The 8,709-nt window shown below is 31.3% G+C and overlaps 1 pseudogene across 1 annotated transcript; it reads left to right on the forward strand.

Annotated features, from left to right (window-relative positions):
• The first annotated feature begins 632 nt into the window (after positions 1 to 632).
• On the forward strand, positions 633 to 2,763 carry LOC149578846 (UDP-glycosyltransferase 88A1 pseudogene; annotated as a pseudogene). Its single transcript, XR_016364879.1, has one exon. The product of XR_016364879.1 is annotated as a UDP-glycosyltransferase 88A1 pseudogene (transcript).
• Positions 2,764 to 8,709: the final 5,946 nt, after the last annotated feature.

Consider the following 8,709-nt stretch of genomic DNA (forward strand, 5'->3'; position numbering starts at 1 on the left):
TGATCACTTGATTAATTTTTATTATTATACAATACCTTTTAGTAATATTCTAAATTATATAATATTAGTATTATCTTTATAGTAATATTATTAGTATAATCTCAATTAATCAATAGATTTAGAAATATTGTATTATTAATAAAAGTACATTTTAAAGAAATAATATCAAAATTATATATATATACTCTCTCAATTTAAATCTTATATTAAAACATTAAAAAAATTAAAATTTATAAATCAATCTAATATATTTTTATTAAACCTTACATAATATTCCAATTATAATATTGAATAGCCAATACCCACTTTCTCTATCTCTCCTGCAATGCTGCAGATTCACTTTTTCAACAAAACTGAAGAACTGACCAAAATAATCTTACTAAAATATTGAAATGCAACTTCTATATCTGTTTCAATGCTGCCATCAACTTTCTTTATGAACAATATTTACAATTCAGCAAAATGGAGCTAGATCTAACAATAGTGGAGTTTTAGGTACGCATTAAATTGATTGTATACTGTTGTCGATACTGAAATTCATTTAAGATAACCTTTGTAGTGTACTGTGAGTTCAAATCTCCTTTAATTATTCAATAATAAAGAATTCTCTTATCAGAATGTCACCATTTTTGTTATTTATTTATTTATTTTTAAAATGTAATTCAAGTTTGAAATTGGAGAGTACCGTATTGAAATCTGTTGTCATATTACATAGCATTGTATCGTGTACAGTGAATGAATAAATAAATAAAGATAATTCAATGACGTGCACAAGAACAGCAGTATGACAAGGAAAAAATATTTTCCTTGCAGATTCTCAAAGTTATGGAGGAAAGACAAACCTTTTTTTTCGTCTTTGAAAACTGCCATCTTGCTTATGAGGATTGGAAGCATACACTTGTAAGCAATAGATACCACGCAAAAGCTGACAGGCAATTTCTACGAAAAATCACTTTCCCGTACGAAAATTTCTCACAATTTTCCGAGGATCACGTCTCTTTTGCCAAGCATTGACTGTGTTCATACCAAAGAAATGATTCTTTACAGACTCCACAGATTTCAGAACTGAGAGAACATTAAATCTTTCAATCTATAAAATAACAGATTGCTAAGCTTTGAATGCTTCAGTAAAATACTTGCTCAGTTTGGCGATGGATTCTTCAGAGAGCTCGCAAAACCCTCATCTTGTTCTGGTGCCCGCTTTAGGAATGGGGCATCTGATGCCATTGCTGGAATTTTCGAAGCGCCTGGCCTCTTTCCACGCCATATCCGTCACGATCCTCACACTCAACTGCAATCTCAGTCCTCGCCAGCTCCCCATTGCACAATCCTACTTTCAACACCACTCTCTCCCAATCAATTTCATCGAGCTACCGGAGACGTTTATCCCTCCAGAAAGGATGAAACCTGTATCCCTGAAAACAAAGGTCACACAGAAATCTGCACCTTTTCTTGAAATTGCACTGAAAAATTTGCTCCGATCGTCGTCAATCTCCGCTCTGGTGACGGACATGTTCAACACGGCGTACCTAGACGTGGCGGCACACTGCGGAATCCCAAGCTATATTTTCTCTCCTTCGGCGGCTAGGTTTCTGAGCTTAATGGTCCACTTCTCCGAAATCGCTCCAGGGGCCGAAATATCAGATCCGGTAGAGATCCCGGGGCTCCCGCCGATGCGTTTGTCCGAATTGCCGAAAAGTCTTAGCGACAGATCTGATCCCTGCCACGGTTATTTTCTCTACAACTGCTCCAATTTGAGAAAAGCGCAAGGATTTATCATAAACACCTTCAAAGAACTGGAACGGCCGGCTCTAGAAACCCTAGAGAGAAGCCCTAGGGTTTCTTTTCAGGGAAATGAAACGGCCGGCGTCAAAATGCCCGCCGTTTACCCGATCGGGCCCGTCATTTCTCAGGGCGTTGTAAATGGCGAAAATCCCCCGTCCGAGTGCCTGAAATGGCTTGACCAGCAGCCAGATCGTTCAGTGATTTTCGTGTCTTTCGGCAGCGAGGCGATTCTGTCGCCGGCGCAGATCACAGAACTCGCATTAGGGTTAGAAGCAAGCGGTGTGCGCTTTCTGTGGGTGCTCCGCGGGGGTGTCCTGCCACCAGGGTTCGAATCTCGCAACGCAGGGCGAGGCTCTGTGGAAATCGGCTGGGCGCCGCAGATCTCTGTTCTCTCGCACGCCTCCATTGCTGGTTTTGTTTCTCACTGCGGGTGGAATTCCAGTTTGGAGAGCATTTTGTCTGGGGTTCCAATGGTGGCTTGGCCGATTCAGGCGGAGCAGAAGATGAACAGGCTTTTGCTTGTGAATCAGCTGAGGGTTGCGATTGAGGTGAAGATGGAAGAAGATGGATTTGTGCCGAGGGAGGAAGTGGAGCGGGCTGTGAAGGAACTAATAGGGGCAGAGGATGTGAGGAGGAAGATGAAAGAGTTGCAGGAAGCGGCAGATTATGCCATTCGGCCACAAGGTTCTTCTCACAGCTCTCTAATGGCGCTGCTGTCCCAGTGGAAAGGAGGAGCAACAGTGTTGCCCTGCTGTCAAGAAACGCAGGAAGATCAGAAATCTTTACAGGGATTAACGTAAAAGTTTTAGGAATGCGGTTGGATTTTCTTTTTAAAATTGAATAGCAATGTCTTAGCTTAATAAGATGACCGAGCAGGAGCTTGTTTTTGCTCTGTCATTCATTAAGATTCGAACTGGCTAAAATGATGAAATAACATTTATTGATAAATGAAATTTCTCGTGAGCATGGTTATAAAAATATATTGTTGGATGATAATTTTATAATAATTATTAAATATTATAAAAACATATTGAAAAATTTATAGATTGAAAAGTTATTCCAAAAAAAGTAACTTACCAAATAGCTAAAAAAAAGTCAAAAATATTTTGCACTAGTAAAATATATTTTCATCAAAGCTCCCACAATTAGTCTATGACTAAAATATATTTTATAAAAAATATAAAAATCTCTCCATGCAATTCGTTGTTTTAATTAAAAATTTATTATGAGTTTTCTATACATGACTTGTTTTTTTCTAAAATGATTAATTATGTTTCTTTGTTTGTTGTGTTTCTTTCACTATTTTTAAAATTAATTGATGAACTTAAGGGGATTTATAAAGAATCTCATAAAAACACAACACTTGCTAAAAGTTTTGCAAATAAAATAGCGAACACAGAGTGGATTTAACCTTTTGGTACTTGACTAAAAAATTACATTCATGTATGATACACAAACTAAGTTGAATGTGTAATTGTTATGTATATATGTGTATGACACCAATACATTAAGTTGAATTTATCATTTTTCTCAACGCTTATGATCATTTATTAAGTACATTAAAAAGTTAGATGTAAAATTTTTGTGCCTAACACTCATACTAAGTTGAAGATATACTTTTATGTGCATGGAATACTTTTTTGTGAATATGTGTATGACACCACTCTCCCCATCGAACTCATTGAGCTCCCCAATCTAGCCATGAATTCCCTAAGACAAGATGAATGAAACTAATAGCTTTGAAAATATTGATCACAAAGAAATATGCACCCCTTTGGGATGAACCTAATGTGCCACTTTTCTCAGTATGGCTAATTATGTTTCTTTGTTTGTTTTGCATCCTTAACTAACTTTTTTTTACACATTATAGTCAGTGAACTAAACATAAAATGTTATTATTAAATCCTTTTTCAACGAATCAAGTTGAAGATATTTTCTTATTTTAGAAAATATTAAGCTTGAGTTAATGTAATTTTGTTCAAATTTTAAAAAAACATAATAACAAAGTTACTTTTTAAAAATGTGGCTAGCTCACACAAATCACTTGATAAGGGTAGATTTTTTGGAAATATTTTCGTAGAATTGTAAAGTTGGATGAACATTTAAGACTAGCATAAATTAAAATTTATAAAACCTTGTCTTTGTAAAGTCTTCCTTTATATAAGTGAGGGTTATTACCATACTCTCTTGGATGGTAAATGTAATATCATTATCTAACAAAGGCAATCCAGAATTGGGGAAAAGATAGTGACAACATTAAATACAAGAAAATTAGAACTTAAAAGAAAAAAACATCTTCACCATGTTTGGAAGCAATGTTTATGTATTTTTTGAAATGTAAGTTTCTTCCTAGAAACATTAGTGCGCTAGCCAAAAAGTAATTCTAAAAAATGTTATGATTTTAGGAAACTCGATTTACCTACATTCTTTTTCTGATTGTGTGCATGTTTGAAGAGTCTTTCCATAATTCAAAAATTGAAAATTGTCTTTACATTTTCTATTTGTGAAATAATGTATTCAGAATATATTGAAATAAATTTAGTTAAAGAACAATTATTGTTACCATACCACCTTAGTTAAACAACAATGGGTTGGAATATCTACTGAGAATTTTTATAAAAGTTAATTTTGCCTTGACTTACATGACCTTCATTGCTAAGGCTTGTATTCCTCATTTGTCTAGTTTGTGCTTAGGTGTAAGTTTGATAGTGGCAATCACCATGATTCCATACATTAAGTTGGAGATTTGGGGCATGATATTTGACTGTGGCTTGGTAACATGTCTTTGTTTATGTCATGTCTTATTGGATCTTAATACATTTATATTTTTGTCAACTTTAAATAAGAATGCCTCAATAAATTTAGACATTTGCAACATCATATATGCAATCTAAATATTGTCTCATTCAATAAGTCATCAACACTTTCTATCCACAAAGTCATTTACCCTTTCAATCTATAAATTTTTTAATCGTATGTCATTGTTTGACAAAACTATTTAACAACATTATAGAAGAAAATATGTGGATTTGGCATGATGCAACTTTCACTACTATGTGTTTTTTAAACATTTTAAAGTATAGGACGTAATTTTATTCCTTCATGCAAATGACTACCTCATTGCCCCTTTCAATTTTGTTTTCCATTATATGCTAAGCAATTTACCAATTAGATCCAATTTACAAATCTTTTTAGTTATTGTTCTTGTTTTATTTTCAATTCAATTTCAATAAATTCTAAAATTTCCATTTTATAATTATCTTATTCTTATGTTATATTCATGCATCATGTTTCACACAATAAATCTTTTTTCAAAATTCTTCTTATTGCATACCTCTATATATAGTGTCATAAGAAAATAGAATTGTCAATAGTTGGCAGGAACTTTGTTGCAACCTTATTTTAAATCAGTTTTCCAACCATTATTTTTTATCAATTTAATTCAATTATTATTTTTCTCAACCCCTATGATCATTTATTAAGTATGATTTCAAATATTGATGTATTTTTTTTTAAATTTGTGTATTTATGATACTCATACTAAGTTGAATATCTATTTTTATGTGCATATTCAGTGAATATATAAACTCATCAGTTGAGTATTCATACTTAATTGAATATATATTTTTATAAGTATTTTATCTATTTATATGTTTTTTTTATTTTTATTAATAATTATTGTTTCTAAAATTTATTATATTATAATTTATATAGGGATATGTCTATGTATTTTGATCTCTATTAGAGTTTGTTGTTTCAAGAAATGGGTTTCTAATGGAGTTCAAAATTTGGTGATATAATTAAGACTCATAACAAAAGAAGAGTTTTAATATTCTTGACACTTAAAACATAACCTTTTCTACACTTAGTAATGCTATAGAGATTGTTTCATCATCCAAAATTCAATTTTAACATAGACCAAATCAACTCTTATCTTATATAGTAGTGTTATGTCCAAGATCAATAGTAGGTCTTTGCAGTAAATTAACTAAAGAGATATTTCACTATGTCAATCTTTGATGCGATATAAATTTTAATGATATATTTTTTAAGGTATATCAAATTTGATATTTCTTTCTTGAACTTGAAAAAACTTGTTTTACATAGACTTTACTTCTTCAACAATTGCTTGTTGATTCTTTTTATTTTCTATCATGTGGAGTTTTATATTTGTAGCTAGGGATCGTTAGGATATGGATTTATTTATTTCTTGGGAGGATATTATCTTAGTTATATCAATGGTTTTTAGGAAATCAAGTAAAGTTTGGTTTATGTTATACATTTATATTTTATGTTTTATATTGTTAAATTAGTGGATCAAATTGAGAACCAATCATAGACATAAGATTTAACATGGTTCACCAATTTCACTACATATATCGAAAAGTGAGGCTTCAATATTAATTACACATGGAAAATCATATAAGTATTTTCCATCACATATATACAAGATTTGTCAAAGAAGACTAAATGACAGAGAAGGGAAGATAAATGAATAGTTAGACTTCACATCCAACAATTTCCCACACAAAATCTAGCTCATGCTTTAATTTCACAATTGAACCTCCCATTTAATATCTGATTTCCATGGCTGCTTTGAAATACAATCACTAAATCCCATGATAATAAATAGGTCACAAATCAATTACCATAGTTAGGATAAGCTAGTCAAAAGCATCGAACTAACTAACTATTAGTAAATTCATGCTAATATATCTAGACCATACAACTCTTATCAATGTATAATTGATTATCCTGTTGAAACATACCATCATCCATAATGAAAATCACAAACCATAAATCCATTGATGTGTAAAATGTCTAAAGACCCTTACATTCCAATAGAAATACATGCACATTGCATGAGAAATATCAAGAAAAACAATTCAACTCTACTAAACAATACTTAGATAAAATATGTTTTGATTAAGTAAAAATAGGTTTTAAAGGACCCGAAACCTTTTACAAAGTAACCAAAAGTCTAGAGGAAAAAGTATAAAGGCTAAAATCTAAGTCTAAAAGCATAGTTCACCAAATAACTAGATAAAATATGTTGCAATATGTTGCAATCATCAAATCACAATAATATGCAAATTACAACCAACATTCTAGAAAAGAGCTCATTTACTTCTTGATTCTCTCACCTTTGATCTCACTTTATTATTTCAAGTCCTCATTAAAAGATCAAATGTTGTTGTACAATGTAAAATGAGAGGCAATGAAAAACTAGGGTAGATCACTTCCCATTTTAAAAATTTGCACTCTTGAAGGAAGATGCCCCCAATAGGCTCAAGAGGTGACTCAAGCACGATACCGAGACAATGTTTCCATCACAAAATATGTAATTTTGAAATGGAAAATGAATGATAAAGATAGAAATGTGAGTTAGGAATGAAATAATTGCATCTAGAAATGAAATAGGAAAAGTTTAGATCTAAATAATTCATAGATGAAATTTCAAAATTCCCTATAGCCTTTTTTTTTGAGATCCCAACATTCTAACCTGCCTATCCAAAAAAATTGAGCATGTGTTTCAGGGTATAGGGTACTTTTGATGTATACCCAAGAATAGGTCATTTAAGACAACATATAACTAGTGTTTTTGCCCAAAATTTTCAATGTATGTCTAATTATTCCCAATCTACCTAAAAATGATCCAATGGATTTGTAACTTGTTCTTGCACAAAAAAAGGTTTTGGTAAATAGGTTTTGCATGGTCAAACCCCATTTAGGAGTCAATCTTGAAATTTAATCAAAATTGCATAAAGGAAACTATGTGAAAAGGTAATGTTAGATTCAACTTGCATAAGGCCCTCATGGATGGATATAAAAATTGATCATACCCATGAAGATTCTTGGATTTGCTTGGAATCAATGAATTGACCTTGATTTGTAGAATAGGAATCAAGGATTTCCTCACAAATGCATGGATCTATAAATGCCACTCCTACAACTTTAATGTAGATATGATAGATAATCACTTACAATGAAGGAGAGATGGATGTAGATGATGAAATGAACAAATTAATCTTCTTATTTCATTGATAATTCCTCTACTTGGTCAGCATAAGAGATAAAAAAAAAATCAGTAGATAAGACCCCCTTGGAATGAACTTAAATGAATGGGAGAAACTAGATCTTGGATGCCTGCCCTCATATCTTGAATCTAGTTGCTCAATTTCTCTTTAGAATTTGATTGAAAATTATTGATTATAGTTATGGATCTCAAAATGAGGAGAGATAGAGTTTTTTAATACTTAATCCGTCATTTCAAGATTCAAAATTAATCTAGGCTGACCATCAAATTAGATTTGCCATTAACAATCTGGCATTAAGTTGTGAGCCAATTTTAGGCCAAAATCCAAGTGTATAGATTATTTAAAATGACCTATACCTGGACATAAGTCATTTGAAATAAACTATACCTGGGCATAGGTCATTTGAAATGATCTATACTTGGGAATTGGTAAAAAATAACCAATATGTGCATTTTTGAGCTCAACTTTAAATTGTGTTAGTAAGAAGACTTGTCACTGTGAAAGTTGAACCTAAAAAATTGACTATGTTTTCCTAATGAGTAGTGACAACTGCACCAATAGTTGAAAAGATTAAAATTATATCACATCCTCAATTTAAGATAGAGTTTTAATAATATTTAAATAATACAATGTCACTGAATAAATAATGATATTTAAATCATACATTAAAACTAATATAAAATTAATATTATTATAATATGAATAATAACATATATGAACTATTATCAATAAATAATATTAAAATAAGATTTAAAATATTTAAATAACAATAAAATTATAATGAATGAATAAATAAATAAAATAAAATACAAGAGAGAATATTGTAGAAAGTGTGTTGCCTTTCTAAAGGATTTAATAATAAATGATAATAAACATAGAATAAATA

This window comes from Cupressus sempervirens, chromosome 1 (genome assembly GCF_028749045.1).
Source record: "Cupressus sempervirens isolate cs-2001-9-10 chromosome 1, ASM2874904v1, whole genome shotgun sequence".
In the NCBI taxonomy this organism is placed as follows: Eukaryota; Viridiplantae; Streptophyta; class Pinopsida; order Cupressales; family Cupressaceae; genus Cupressus; species Cupressus sempervirens.